General features: G+C 45.7%; 1 protein-coding gene across 1 annotated transcript in view; it reads left to right on the top strand.

Moving 5' to 3' along the window:
* LOC128136154 (GPI ethanolamine phosphate transferase 3-like) overlaps positions 1 to 15844 on the top strand; it is a gene marked incomplete at its 5' end in the record, with an annotated part of 66540 nt that overhangs the window by 5821 nt on the left and 44875 nt on the right. The gene's annotated exons all lie outside the window — the stretch shown is intronic.

Here is a 15844-nt window from a genome sequence, read left to right as displayed (position 1 = left end):
GTTATATTTTTTTCCATAGGTGGCAGGAACTCTGCGATGATGCAGAGGCAGGAAATAGGGGACGTCAACAAAATGATCCCTTATTTCAATGTACTGCTCAAATGCTGATGGGTTCTGGACCATTTTCAAACGCCGCTTGGCAAGCTCAATTTGATACTCAAGTTTTAATGCAATCATCACAGGAATTGGCATTTAAAGCTCTCCAAAGCATACCCGAGCAAGGAAAGGTTTCTCCTTCCTATGTTAATATTCGGCAGGGAGAATCTGAACCATTTGCTCAGTTTATAGACAGACTGCATACCGCATTGGAATCTCACGCAGATCTTGATGGTAACATGAAGGTTAAGTTGCTTGATCAGGTGGTGTTTGAAAATGCAAATGCGAAAACAAAGCAAGTATTGTGCACGTTACCTCGAGGTGTTACTGTTAGTGAGATGTTAGAAGCTTGCGACCGTTTGGGTGAACAAGGGAAAGCTGCTCTTTTTGCTTCTGCATTTGCCACAGCAGTGCGACCTCTGCTACAAACAAAATGCGGGGAAAGGTCAGGAGGCGCAATGTAAAGTTTATGGTAAGGTCTCTGGTGAAACACAACGCGATCGATGTGGGAAAAGAGGCCACATGACTAGAGAATGTAAATCAAAGTACCATGTCAGCTGCAGGGTTTTGGGAAACTACCAACTGAGCGCGAGATCCCCGCGCACTATGACACAAATACAGGGTGTCTGGACAGCGTCCCCTCCGCCACAGCAGGAAGTGCCGGAGTGGACGTGGCAACAGCAGTAGAAGTAACTTTGTTGGACACAAAGGTGCATTGCATTCCATCTAAACATGAAAGGACCTCTTGGTCATGGATTATGTGCGATATTGTTGGGGCGATCGTCAACATCTCGACAGGGGATTTTTGTCTTACCAGGAGTAATTGATGCTGATTACACTGGTGTGATCATGATCATGGTCCAAACAATAACGCTACCCGTGAATATTGTGAAAGGTGCACGCATAGCGCAGTTAGTTCCGTTTGAATCCCGAGTACCAAAATCTGGCAAACTTTTGCGAGGAGATGCAGGTTTTGGATCCTCTGGTTCACCTGCAGTGCTATTGGCCTTAAATATTCAAAAGTCAAAACCAGAGGAGACAGTGAGAATTATGGGACCAAAAAACGAAACCATTGTTTTAAAAATGATCATTGATACGCGAGCAGATGTTACCGTAATTCCCAGAAGTAAATGGCCTAATGAATGGCAGCTAATACACACCACTGAAGGGATTTATGGAATTGGTGGGATGCAATCCACTAGTGTGAGCAAAGAGCATTTAAATTTCTGCTTTTCTGACAGCTCTGAGGTGAAAACACGACCATACGTTTTGAACGTTCCCATCGCATTGATTGGGCGAGACATCTTGAGTCAACTGGGTGCGAGGCTGACAACTCAGGGTTTTTAATCGCGGCCATTGAAGGACTGCCAATCCTAAAACTGAGATGGAAAACTGAAACACCGGTATGGGTTGATCAATGGCCACTCAATGCAGAAAAGCTGTCCAAGATTCAAGAGTTAGTACAAGAGCAGCTAGAGGCAGGACATATAGTTCCCTCTACTAGCCCATGGAATACCCCAATTTTTACCATCCCAAAGAAAAATGGGAAATGGCGTTTGTTGCACGATCTGCATGCGATCAATGCAGTAATGCATGATATGGGAGCCTTACAACCTGGATTGCCCTCCCCGGTAATGATTCCAGTAGATTGGAACATTTTGATTATTGATCTGAAAGATTGTTTTTTTTTTACTATACCGTTACATCCTGAAGATCAAGAGAAGTTTGCTTTTACAGTACCATCAATAAATAAGGCAGAGCCTGCACAACGGTATCAATGGACAGTTTTACCACAGGGAATGAAAAACTCTCTACCATGTGTCAACATTTTGTTGCTTGGGCTTTGAAACCAATCAGAGAAAGATTTGCTCAATTTCTGATCTATCACTATATGAATGATATATTGAATGCAGGGAAAAAATCACGGAAAGCAGCTTGTGTGTGGCAGGAGGATGGAAAATGGCAGACGCACGTGCTGCAAGGAGACGGGCAAGATAGCCTGCAGACCTTAGAGCTCAAGGCGGTCTGTTGGACCTTCTTAAAATGGACTGATGAACCTTTGAATGTGGTGTCTGATTCGTTGTATGTCATCGGAGTAGTGCGCCGCATAGAGGACGCCCTACTGAAGCGTACTGCCAACCCTCGGCTAGGAAGTTTGTTTCAAGAATTGCGGCGCACCATTAACACAAGGCAACATCAGTATTGTGTCATCCACATTAGAAGTCATATGTGGGACGTTGGCCTAGGGGAAGGAAACGCCAGAGCAGATGCTGCAGTCAGTTGGATCACATACATGCCTCCCTTGAATCAGTTTAAACAGGCACGGAATAGTCATGCAAACTTTCATCAGAATGCCCATGCATTGCGAAAACAATTTAGACTTACACATGCGGAGGCCCAAGGAATTGTTCGAACATGCCCCCAGTGCAGCCATCATGGCCCAGGCCTCGGTTTGGGAGTCAACCCAAAAGGCTTGCGAGCCCTTGAACTGTGGCAGATGGACGTTACCCATGTAACAGAATTTGGGCGTCTGAAATATGTGCATGTTACAGTTGATACGTTTTCAAAATTCATTTGGGCCACTGCTTTACCTGGAGAGCGAACTCTTCATGTAAAGAAGCATCTCACAGCTTGTTTTTCTGTTATGGGGGTCCCAGAACATATTAAGACAGACAATGGCCCAGCTTACACAAGTCAGAGCGTTTCTCGATTTTTTGGCTACTTGAGGGGTAAAACACAGCACTGGACTCCTGCATTCTCCAACTGGTCAAGCTATTATTGAAAGAACACACAGAGTACTAAAGGACTATCTTGCCAAGCAAAAGGCTACAGAGGAATTAGACCCTGTACAGCGACTACACAAGGCTCTTTTTACTTTGAATTATCTGTGCTTAACAGAAGGCAGGGAGGAGCCGCCTGTGGTCATACATCATACAACAGGTGAAGGACCATTGTGGGTACCAGCGCGATTTACCCGAGCTGCACGACAACCGAGAGAAGCCGACAAGAACGAAGAAGACATCTGTGCCTCAGCAAATTAGCGGCCCTGCTGGCCTTTTAGACAGTGTGTGTGAAGTTTGAGAGAAAGATACCTTGTAATATTAAGATGAGCACTAATCAAAAGATTGGCAATCGTTTGAGCCCGAAAGGGTACCATTTGTGTATAACAAGTCTGTTCCTACAGTAGGTGACGAGCGTCATAGCCATACATCGCATTAACCCTCAAGTAAACATGTGGGTCACATGGGCAAATGAGACGGGACAGCACTCTTTTTGTTTGGCAATGGCATCAGCTGCAGATCCATTTTGCACTTGTTTAATTGGAATACCCCAATTTAATGCAGAGGATTTTAAGAGTCATAGCACTGGAAACTGTAGCAAAAGTCAGTCAGTAGCACAGTGTGCTGCGCAATTAATTAATATGGCAAACGTCTCGTTGCCCTGGGACCCGCAAGAGCTAGATCTGCTGGGATCAATGCCCATTGACAACTCTACCAAAAACGTAACGCAAACTTGTTTTGTATTTGGCGGTTCGTTATTTGCTGGCACAAACGTATAAACCTCAGAGTTGGTCTCAGTGGACCAACGTAACAAGCCGCTCTACGATATATGGCTATATGAATGCAGGAGATTTTTGTGGTACCAGCCGCACCGAAAGTCAAAACCAAGGCCTTGGCGCCTTAGGAGCAGAAACAAAAGGCAGTAAGCAATCTATATGGGTAAACAATACTGCTAAAGCCTTACCCCCTGGAGTGTTTTTAATTTGTGGCGACCGAGCTTGGCAAGGCCTGCCAAAAAATGCAATAGGAGGACCGTGCTATTTAGGTAAGCTCACCTTATTTGCACCTACCATTAGGACTTGGAGGAACCTTACAAGAAACCACCCTCGGAGCAAGCGAGCAATAACGCGGTTGACTCCGAGTGCAATGATAATGTGGAACTTTTGGGAACACCTGCAAGGGTAGTGTTGTCTCTCCTCCTCCCGGGTGGTGCAGCAGGGAACGCTTTGAACAATTTAAATAAGCTTGCTTGTTGGACGCAAAAGCAGTTTAACACAACTGCTGATGTAATCACGCAATTATTAGCTGATCAGAGTAGCTTGCGCCATGCTGTTTTACAAATTAGAGCTGCCATTGATTTTTTGTTATTAGCCCAAGGACATGGCTGTGAAGATTTTGAAGGAATGTGTTGTATGAACTTCACTGATCATTCTGAATCCATTCACAAGGCACTGTCGCTGATGAAACAACGCATGTCTCATATTACAGTGTCAACATCTCCATTTGATGAGTGGCTAGCCAGCTTGGGCCTTGGTGGATGGCTGGGAAACTTAAGGAAGGAGTTCGTTTGATTATTTATGGATTGATATTTGTTTTAGCAGCATGTATATGTGTGTCATGCATAAAAAAGGGTTTAGAAAAGATAGTAAGTCAGGCCTGGCTTGTCCAAAAACAAAAAGGGGGAATTGTGGGAGATTTCATGGAAAATGGGGGACATTTCTTTGAGCCTGATTATTTAGAGTTAGCATAAGTAGGCCGCAGTTAGCATGAGCGGGCCAGAGTACGTGACAGCTGCAGTATGAACGGACTTTGAACCACCAGAAAAACAATGGACATGAGGAACTTGGACAGTGGAGCAATTAATAAACAAGATAACAGAACTGCAGAGGCAAGAAGGAGCTGCAAGAGCTTTAACGCAATTAAGAAAGCTGTCATTTCGGCTTAGAGCATTTAGCTGCGGGATGGGGACTTAGGAGTTGGTTTGTATCTTTGTTAAAAATCGGGGTTTCTTTTATTCTTGTGTATTTTATTAGGTATAATGTTGCTTTTACTGTGTTTAATTAATTGTGTTCATAGATCTTGTAGGTTACCTTGATCAACATAACAGGTCAAGATTCTCTGTGCATTGCAACCGCATCACAAGGCCCATGAACCAATAGACAGGGTGGCTATGACTCGTGCAGCGCGCCTGGCCAGCAAGCGCATGCATCATAGGCTCCCCATGTTGCAACCGAGGCAGATTTTGGCACCCGCTGGCCACGTGTGCTGAAATCCGTTCCTCTGCAGATGTATAAATACCAGGATTTTCCGAAGAGCATCGGGCTGGTGTATGGCAAGGCCATCGTTGCCTACGTGGGGACGCCCACATAAAGCTGGCACCTACCGATTGCTGGGCTGAGTTTGCGGCGCAAGACAGCACAAGAATGTATGGATGGTCCATCTTCCTCACAGTCCTCGGTTGGATGTAGTCACGGATACTTCCGCAAGCCAAAGAAACATCTGGGTGACCCTGGCTGACGTGACCGGACAAGATTGCTTATGCCTCCGTACAGCAGCACCAAGCAATCCCTTTTTCACAGGTTTAATAGGGGGTTCCACTGGCATCAACGAAGTTTAAGAACTTATTGATGGAGACAATTGATGAAAAACAAAAAAGGGGGAATTGTTGCGGACACATATTTAGCTAACGGTCACAAAAGCATTCCAGACGCCTTTAGAAGGCCTTGAACAGAATAAACAAGAAGACAAAAAAAAAGAAAGATGCCAATTAGAAGAACACAGGTGCACATTCCAAGATAAAGGGATCTTGGCACAAAGAACCTTAATTCGGCAGTTTATCTTGACCAATTAGACTGAGACAAGTTTCGCATGTTTTATTTAGTATAACCAATTGTGTCCTATGTTTATGCGCGTGTACAGAGTTAGTATAACCAATTGTGTCCTATGTTTATGCGCGTGGACAGAGTTAGTATAACCAATTATATTTTAGCTTATGGCACGTGGATAGCTGATGTTTATAAGCACGCTATTTGGGCAATAAAGGGAGAACAACTTTAACTGTATCGGTGTCCGGTTGTTACTCGGCTCACGTCTCCAGATGGTTCCCTGCAACAGAGGAGGAATGGCTTTTTAAGCAAATACCTCTTCCGTTTGGTGGAGGTGGGGTGGTGACATGGTGTTATCTTCGTGGGGAGCTTATTTTGAAGTTACCTCCTTGCAGTGTTTGCTCCAGTAAAAGGCAGTATCATTTTCGCAAAAGAGAAATTGGAGATACCTGTTTAGTACTTGGTGGTGAGTGCTGTGGTGTGGAAAATACTGGCCTGGAAGGTGGGATTTGCTTCAGGGTGAGAATTGGTCATAGATGGTCAGAGGTGGATTTGGTTATTGGGGAGGCTGTTTCCTCAAGGCTGAAGATGACTAGGAGCAAGTTTTCTTAACGGAGATTCAAGAATACAAATGGGTGTTTTGATGCTGCTTCAGTTTTGGAGAAGCAGTATTAGCTAAAAAGCTATTCTAGATCAGTGACAGAAGGAAAACAGTAACAAAGGACTAAATAAAAGAAACACCATGTAACAGGTGACAGTAAAGTGGGATAGAGAAGAAACAGTTTACACCAAGCACAACGAAATACAGAACCCCAACAGCTGAATGACAAAATTTGAATGAGAATGACTATACCAGGCATAAAAGAAGCCCAAGCAATGGAGCAGGCCATGTGCCAGGGCAAGCCAGAGCCTCTATGGAGGATATGAGAGCCGTAAGTTGTGGCTCTTGGCATGTGTTTTGGATTTGTGTGATGGGGTTTTTTGGTAGTGGGGGAGGGGCCGCAGGGGAGGCTCCTGTGAGAAGCTGCTAGAAGCTTCCCCGGCTCTTGGGTCAGACCCACCTCTGGCCAAGGCCGACCCAATCAGTGACGGTGGTAGCACCTCTGGGATAACATATTTAAGAAGGGGAACCTGCAGTGAGTGAGGAGATGATTGGAATGTGAGGGGAACACCTATGCAGATACCAAGGTCAGTGAAGAAGGAGGGGGAGGAGGTGCGCCAGAGGAGGTGATGCCCCTGCAGCCTGTGGTGAGACGGCAGGCTGTCCCCCTGCAGCCCATGGAGGTGAACAGTGGAGCAGATGCCCACCTGCAGCCTAGTGGGATGAGGAGAAAATATAAAGAAAAGCTCATGGGTCTAGACAAGGACAGGGAGGGATCACTTACCACTTATGGTCACAGGCAAAAGACAGGCTCAACTTGGGGAAAAAACAAAATCAATTTAATTTACTACCAATCAAATCATAACAAGGATATTAGGAAGTAAAACCAAATCTTAAAACACCTTCCCCCACCCCTCCCTCCTTCCTGGCTCAACTCCACTCCCAGTTTTCTCTACCTCCTCCCCCCGGTGGCGCAGGGAGACTGGAAATGGGGGTTGGGGTCAGTTCATCACACATTGTCTCTGCTGCTCCTTCCTCCTCAGGGGGAGGACTCCTCACTCTTCCCTTGCTCCAGCGTGGTGTCCCTCCCATGGGAGACAGTCCTTCACATACTTCTCCAACATAAGTCCTTCCCACAGGCTGCAGTCCTTCATGAACTTCCCTGGCATGGGTCCCTTCCGCGGGCCGATCTTCAGTCACAGACTGCTCCAGCGCGGGCTTTCCCATGGAGTCACAGCCATCTTTGGGGGCATCCAACTGCTCTGGCATGGGGTCCTCCACGGGCTGCAGGTGGGCATCTGCTCCACTGTTCACCTCCATGGGCTGCAGGGGGACAGCCTGCCGTCTCACCACAGGCTGCAGGGGCATCACCTCCTCTGGCGCACCTCCTCCCCCTCCTTCTTCACTGACCTTGGTATCTGCATAGGTGTTCCCCTCACATTCCAATCATCTCCTCACTCACTGCAGGTTCCCCTTCTTAAATATGTTATCCCAGAGGTGCTACCACCGTCACTGATTGGGTCGGCCTTGGCCAGAGGTGGGTCTGACCCAAGAGCCGGGGAAGCTTCTAGCAGCTTCTCACAGGAGCCTCCCCTGCGGCCCCTCCCCCACTACCAAAAAACCCCATCACACAAATCCAAAACACATGCCAAGAGCCACAACTTACGGCTCTCATATCCTCCATAGAGGCTCTGGCTTGCCCTGGCACATGGCCTGCTCCATTGCTTGGGCTTCTTTTATGCCTGGTATAGTCATTCTCATTCAAATTTTGTCATTCAGCTGTTGGGGTTCTGTATTTCGTTGTGCTTGGTGTAAACTGTTTCTTCTCTATCCCACTTTACTGTCACCTGTTACATGGTGTTTCTTTTATTTAGTCCTTTGTTACTGTTTTCCTTCTGTCACTGATCTAGAATAGCTTTTTAGCTAATACTGCTTCTCCAAAACTGAAGCAGCATCAAAACACCCATTTGTATTCTTGAATCTCCGTTAAGAAAACTTGCTCCTAGTCATCTTCAGCCTTGAGGAAACAGCCTCCCCAATAACCAAATCCACCTCTGACCATCTATGACCAATTCTCACCCTGAAGCAAATCCCACCTTCCAGGCCAGTATTTTCCACACCACAGCACTCACCACCAAGTACTAAACAGGTATCTCCAATTTCTCTTTTGCGAAAATGATACTGCCTTTTACTGGAGCAAACACTGCAAGGAGGTAACTTCAAAATAAGCTCCCCACGAAGATAACACCATGTCACCACCCCACCTCCACCAAACGGAAGAGGTATTTGCTTAAAAAGCCATTCCTCCTCTGTTGCAGGGAACCATCTGGAGACGTGAGCCGAGTAACAACCGGACACCGATACAGTTAAAGTTGTTCTCCCTTTATTGCCCAAATAGCGTGCTTATAAACATCAGCTATCCACGTGCCATAAGCTAAAATATAATTGGTTATACTAACTCTGTCCACGCGCATAAACATAGGACACAATTGGTTATACTAACTCTGTACACGCGCATAAACATAGGACACAATTGGTTATACTAAATAAAACATGCGAAACTTGTCTCAGTCTAATTGGTCAAGATAAACTGCCGAATTAAGGTTCTTTGTGCCAAGATCCCTTTATCTTGGAATGTGCACCTGTGTTCTTCTAATTGGCATCTTTCTTTTTTTTTGTCTTCTTGTTTATTCTGTTCAAGGCCTTCTAAAGGCGTCTGGAATGCTTTTGTGACCGTTAGCTAAATATGTGTCCGCAACAATTCCCCCTTTTTTGTTTTTCATCAATTGTCTCCATCAATAAGTTCTTAAACTTCGTTGATGCCAGTGGAACCCCCTATTAAACCTGTGAAAAAGGGATTGCTTGGTGCTGCTGTACGGAGGCATAAGCAATCTTGTCCGGTCACGTCAGCCAGGGTCACCCAGATGTTTCTTTGGCTTGCGGAAGTATCCGTGACTACATCCAACCGAGGACTGTGAGGAAGATGGACCATCCATACATTCTTGTGCTGTCTTGCGCCGCAAACTCAGCCCAGCAATCGGTAGGTGCCAGCTTTATGTGGGCGTCCCCACGTAGGCAACGATGGCCTTGCCATACACCAGCCCGATGCTCTTCGGAAAATCCTGGTATTTATACATCTGCAGAGGAACGGATTTCAGCACACGTGGCCAGCGGGTGCCAAAATCTGCCTCGGTTGCAACATGGGGAGCCTATGATGCATGCGCTTGCTGGCCAGGCGCGCTGCACGAGTCATAGCCACCCTGTCTATTGGTTCATGGGCCTTGTGATGCGGTTGCAATGCACAGAGAATCTTGACCTGTTATGTTGATCAAGGTAACCTACAAGATCTATGAACACAATTAATTAAACACAGTAAAAGCAACATTATACCTAATAAAATACACAAGAATAAAAGAAACCCCGATTTTTAACAAAGATACAAACCAACTCCTAAGTCCCCATCCCGCAGCTAAATGCTCTAAGCCGAAATGACAGCTTTCTTAATTGCGTTAAAGCTCTTGCAGCTCCTTCTTGCCTCTGCAGTTCTGTTATCTTGTTTATTAATTGCTCCACTGTCCAAGTTCCTCATGTCCATTGTTTTTCTGGTGGTTCAAAGTCCGTTCATACTGCAGCTGTCACGTACTCTGGCCCGCTCATGCTAACTGCGGCCTACTTATGCTAACTCTAAATAATCAGGCTCAAAGAAATGTCCCCCATTTTCCATGAAATCTCCCACAATTCCCCCTTTTTGTTTTTGGACAAGCCAGGCCTGACTTACTATCTTTTCTAAACCCTTTTTTATGCATGACACACATATACATGCTGCTAAAACAAATATCAATCCATAAATAATCAAACGAACTCCTTCCTTAAATAAGTTTCCCAGCCATCCACCAAGGCCCAAGCTGGCTAGCCACTCATCAAATGGAGATGTTGACACTGTAATATGAGACATGCGTTGTTTCATCAGCGACAGTGCCTTGTGAATGGATTCAGAATGATCAGTGAAGTTCATACAACACATTCCTTCAAAATCTTCACAGCCATGTCCTTGGGCTAATAACAAAAAATCAATGGCAGCTCTAATTTGTAAAACAGCATGGCGCAAGCTACTCTGATCAGCTAATAATTGCGTGATTACATCAGCAGTTGTGTTAAACTGCTTTTGCGTCCAACAAGCAAGCTTATTTAAATTGTTCAAAGCGTTCCCTGCTGCACCACCCGGGAGGAGGAGAGACAACACTACCCTTGCAGGTGTTCCCAAAAGTTCCACATTATCATTGCACTCGGAGTCAACCGCGTTATTGCTCGCTTGCTCCGAGGGTGGTTTCTTGTAAGGTTCCTCCAAGTCCTAATGGTAGGTGCAAATAAGGTGAGCTTACCTAAATAGCACGGTCCTCCTATTGCATTTTTTGGCAGGCCTTGCCAAGCTCGGTCGCCACAAATTAAAAACACTCCAGGTGGTAAGGCTTTAGCAGTATTGTTTACCCATATAGATTGCTTACTGCCTTTTGTTTCTGCTCCTAAGGCGCCAAGGCCTTGGTTTTGACTTTCGGTGCGGCTGGTACCACAAAAATCTCCTGCATTCATATAGCCATATATCGTAGAGCGGCTTGTTACATTGGTCCACTGAGACCAACTCTGAGGTTTATACATGTTTGTGCCAGCAAATAACGAACCGCCAAATACAAAACAAGTTTGCGTTACGTTTTTGGTAGAGTTGTCAATGGGCATTGATCCCAGCAGATCTAGCTCTTGCGGGTCCCAGGGCAACGAGACGTTTGCCATATTAATTAATTGCGCAGCACACTGTGCTACTGACTGACTTTTGCTACAGTTTCCAGTGCTATGACTCTTAAAATCCTCTGCATTAAATTGGGGTATTCCAATTAAACAAGTGCAAAATGGATCTGCAGCTGATGCCATTGCCAAACAAAAAGAGTGCTGTCCCGTCTCATTTGCCCATGTGACCCACATGTTTACTTGAGGGTTAATGCGATGTATGGCTATGACGCTCGTCACCTACTGTAGGAACAGACTTGTTATACACAAATGGTACCCTTTCGGGCTCAAACGATTGCCAATCTTTTGATTAGTGCTCATCTTAATATTACAAGGTATCTTTCTCTCAAACTTCACACACACTGTCTAAAAGGCCAGCAGGGCCGCTAATTTGCTGAGGCACAGATGTCTTCTTCGTTCTTGTCGGCTTCTCTCGGTTGTCGTGCAGCTCGGGTAAATCGCGCTGGTACCCACAATGGTCCTTCACCTGTTGTATGATGTATGACCACAGGCGGCTCCTCCCTGCCTTCTGTTAAGCACAGATAATTCAAAGTAAAAAGAGCCTTGTGTAGTCGCTGTACAGGGTCTAATTCCTCTGTAGCCTTTTGCTTGGCAAGATAGTCCTTTAGTACTCTGTGTGTTCTTTCAATAATAGCTTGACCAGTTGGAGAATGCAGGAGTCCAGTGCTGTGTTTTACCCCTCAAGTAGCCAAAAAATCGAGAAACGCTCTGACTTGTGTAAGCTGGGCCATTGTCTGTCTTAATATGTTCTGGGACCCCCATAACAGAAAAACAAGCTGTGAGATGCTTCTTTACATGAAGAGTTCGCTCTCCAGGTAAAGCAGTGGCCCAAATGAATTTTGAAAACGTATCAACTGTAACATGCACATATTTCAGACGCCCAAATTCTGTTACATGGGTAACGTCCATCTGCCACAGTTCAAGGGCTCGCAAGCCTTTTGGGTTGACTCCCAAACCGAGGCCTGGGCCATGATGGCTGCACTGGGGGCATGTTCGAACAATTCCTTGGGCCTCCGCATGTGTAAGTCTAAATTGTTTTCGCAATGCATGGGCATTCTGATGAAAGTTTGCATGACTATTCCGTGCCTGTTTAAACTGATTCAAGGGAGGCATGTATGTGATCCAACTGACTGCAGCATCTGCTCTGGCGTTTCCTTCCCCTAGGCCAACGTCCCACATATGACTTCTAATGTGGATGACACAATACTGATGTTGCCTTGTGTTAATGGTGCGCCGCAATTCTTGAAACAAACTTCCTAGCCGAGGGTTGGCAGTACGCTTCAGTAGGGCGTCCTCTATGCGGCGCACTACTCCGATGACATACAACGAATCAGACACCACATTCAAAGGTTCATCAGTCCATTTTAAGAAGGTCCAACAGGCCGCCTTGAGCTCTAAGGTCTGCAGGCTATCTTGCCCGTCTCCTTGCAGCACGTGCGTCTGCCATTTTCCATCCTCCTGCCACACACAAGCTGCTTTCCGTGATTTTTTCCCTGCATTCAATATATCATTCATATAGTGATAGATCAGAAATTGAGCAAATCTTTCTCTGATTGGTTTCAAAGCCCAAGCAACAAAATGTTGACACATGGTAGAGAGTTTTTCATTCCCTGTGGTAAAACTGTCCATTGATACCGTTGTGCAGGCTCTGCCTTATTTATTGATGGTACTGTAAAAGCAAACTTCTCTTGATCTTCAGGATGTAACGGTATAGTAAAAAAAAAACAATCTTTCAGATCAATAATCAAAATGTTCCAATCTACTGGAATCATTACCGGGGAGGGCAATCCAGGTTGTAAGGCTCCCATATCATGCATTACTGCATTGATCGCATGCAGATCGTGCAACAAACGCCATTTCCCATTTTTCTTTGGGATGGTAAAAATTGGGGTATTCCATGGGCTAGTAGAGGGAACTATATGTCCTGCCTCTAGCTGCTCTTGTACTAACTCTTGAATCTTGGACAGCTTTTCTGCATTGAGTGGCCATTGATCAACCCATACCGGTGTTTCAGTTTTCCATCTCAGTTTTAGGATTGGCAGTCCTTCAATGGCCGCGATTAAAAACCCTGAGTTGTCAGCCTCGCACCCAGTTGACTCAAGATGTCTCGCCCAATCAATGCGATGGGAACGTTCAAAACGTATGGTCGTGTTTTCACCTCAGAGCTGTCAGAAAAGCAGAAATTTAAATGCTCTTTGCTCACACTAGTGGATTGCATCCCACCAATTCCATAAATCCCTTCAGTGGTGTGTATTAGCTGCCATTCATTAGGCCATTTACTTCTGGGAATTACGGTAACATCTGCTCGCGTATCAATGATCATTTTTAAAACAATGGTTTCGTTTTTTGGTCCCATAATTCTCACTGTCTCCTCTGGTTTTGACTTTTGAATATTTAAGGCCAATAGCACTGCAGGTGAACCAGAGGATCCAAAACCTGCATCTCCTCGCAAAAGTTTGCCAGATTTTGGTACTCGGGATTCAAACGGAACTAACTGCGCTATGCGTGCACCTTTCACAATATTCACGGGTAGCGTTATTGTTTGGACCATGATCATGATCACACCAGTGTAATCAGCATCAATTACTCCTGGTAAGACAAAAATCCCCTGTCGAGATGTTGACGATCGCCCCAACAATATCGCACATAATCCATGACCAAGAGGTCCTTTCATGTTTAGATGGAATGCAATGCACCTTTGTGTCCAACAAAGTTACTTCTACTGCTGTTGCCACGTCCACTCCGGCACTTCCTGCTGTGGCGGAGGGGACGCTGTCCAGACACCCTGTATTTGTGTCATAGTGCGCGGGGATCTCGCGCTCAGTTGGTAGTTTCCCAAAACCCTGCAGCTGACATGGTACTTTGATTTACATTCTCTAGTCATGTGGCCTCTTTTCCCACATCGATCGCGTTGTGTTTCACCAGAGACCTTACCATAAACTTTACATTGCGCCTCCTGACCTTTCCCCGCATTTTGTTTGTAGCAGAGGTCGCACTGCTGTGGCAAATGCAGAAGCAAAAAGAGCAGCTTTCCCTTGTTCACCCAAACGGTCGCAAGCTTCTAACATCTCACTAACAGTAACACCTCGAGGTAACGTGCACAATACTTGCTTTGTTTTCGCATTTGCATTTTCAAACGCCACCTGATCAAGCAACTTAACCTTCATGTTACCATCAAGATCTGCGTGAGATTCCAATGCGGTATGCAGTCTGTCTATAAACTGAGCAAATGGTTCAGATTCTCCCTGCCGAATATTAACATAGGAAGGAGAAACCTTTCCTTGCTCGGGTATGCTTTGGAGAGCTTTAAATGCCAATTCCTGTGATGATTGCATTAAAACTTGAGTATCAAATTGAGCTTGCCAAGCGGCGTTTGAAAATGGTCCAGAACCCATCAGCATTTGAGCAGTACATTGAAATAAGGGATCATTTTGTTGACGTCCCCTATTTCCTGCCTCTGCATCATCGCAGAGTTCCTGCCACCTATGGAAAAAAATATAACTGTTGTGACGGCGACAACAAGGTTTTAGCAAGCATTCACGAGTCATGTGGAGTTAAGGTTGACCCAGAAAATATATGGGACAAAACTGCCTGCGTAAAAGGAGATTTTAAACCATACTGAGCAATTGCAACCTTTGTTTCTTTTATGATTTTCCAATCAAATGGAACCCATTGATTAGGTCCACCCCCAGCCCCAGCAATAACCGGAAACGCTGTGGGAGCTGCTGTGATTTCTCCCTCAATTAAGGCATCACGAATAATTCCCCGCCATTTATTCTGGGAGTCCGTTGTTTCTGGAAAGGTGGGGATTGGTTCCCTGGGAGGTGGAGAAGGCAGAGGTATAGGTGTAGGACAAGGAGGGGACAGAGGTAAAAAAGGGTTTGAAGGAAGGGGGGGGGGGGGGAGGGTGCATCAAAGGATACGGCTGGCAGTCTTTCTCGCTTCACAGCAGCCTCCAGCTGTGCCAGCTTTTCTATTACTGACTGCAACTGCTGCAAAGTGAGCTCCGGCCCCTCTTCATGCTCTTGAGGCGACCCAGGCGTAGATGGAGGCAATGGAGGGTATATGCTAGGTATAATTTGTTCATGTTGAGCGGCAATATCTGGGGGCTGTTTTCTCGTAGGCGGATTTTTACTCGCTTCCTGATTCTGTAGGGTTTCCTTTAAGCATACGGTTAGGGAGGCTTGGGAACTGTCAGATGGCTGATTAATATCGGCAGTCCCAGGGAGTGGAGCAGAAGCCAAGGGCACAGGAGCAGGTGGACAAGCTCCAGGGAAGCCAAAAGTCTCTCTCGCTGCATTATGTTTTTCTCCCCGCGTTTCTCCTTCGCTTGCGGTGGGAGAGAGAGCAGCAAAAGCAGACGCAGATGCTTTACGATCTGCTTTCATTTCTTGCAGAGTTGTCTTAATTACTTTCCATAAAGTTGCAAGACCTTTAACTTCTTTAGACCCGTCACTAATTTCATCCCATAGGGAGGTTCCGATAGCTTCCCAGGTACTAAGCTCAAAAGCTGTACCCACACTAATTAAAAGGTTTCTGTCCTTGCTCCATTGTAAAAGCCGCTTTAAACAAGCTTCATCATATTTTATGCCTCTCTTTGAGAGTATATGTTGGAGGAGCTTAACTACTGCTTCTTCTTCTTTGGAAAGCGTAGACCCCATCTCCTCCCCCAACCTCTCGCCATTCTTGCTGGCTGAAGAAAAGCGGAGCTGACTGGCACCGTCCCTTCTCTCGGGCCA

The sequence above is a fragment of the Harpia harpyja genome, chromosome W (genome assembly GCF_026419915.1).
Source record: "Harpia harpyja isolate bHarHar1 chromosome W, bHarHar1 primary haplotype, whole genome shotgun sequence".
NCBI classification, from domain to species: Eukaryota; Metazoa; Chordata; class Aves; order Accipitriformes; family Accipitridae; genus Harpia; species Harpia harpyja.
The sequence above is the reverse complement of the archived record's forward strand: the minus strand, read 5'-3'. Positions and strand labels throughout refer to the sequence as shown.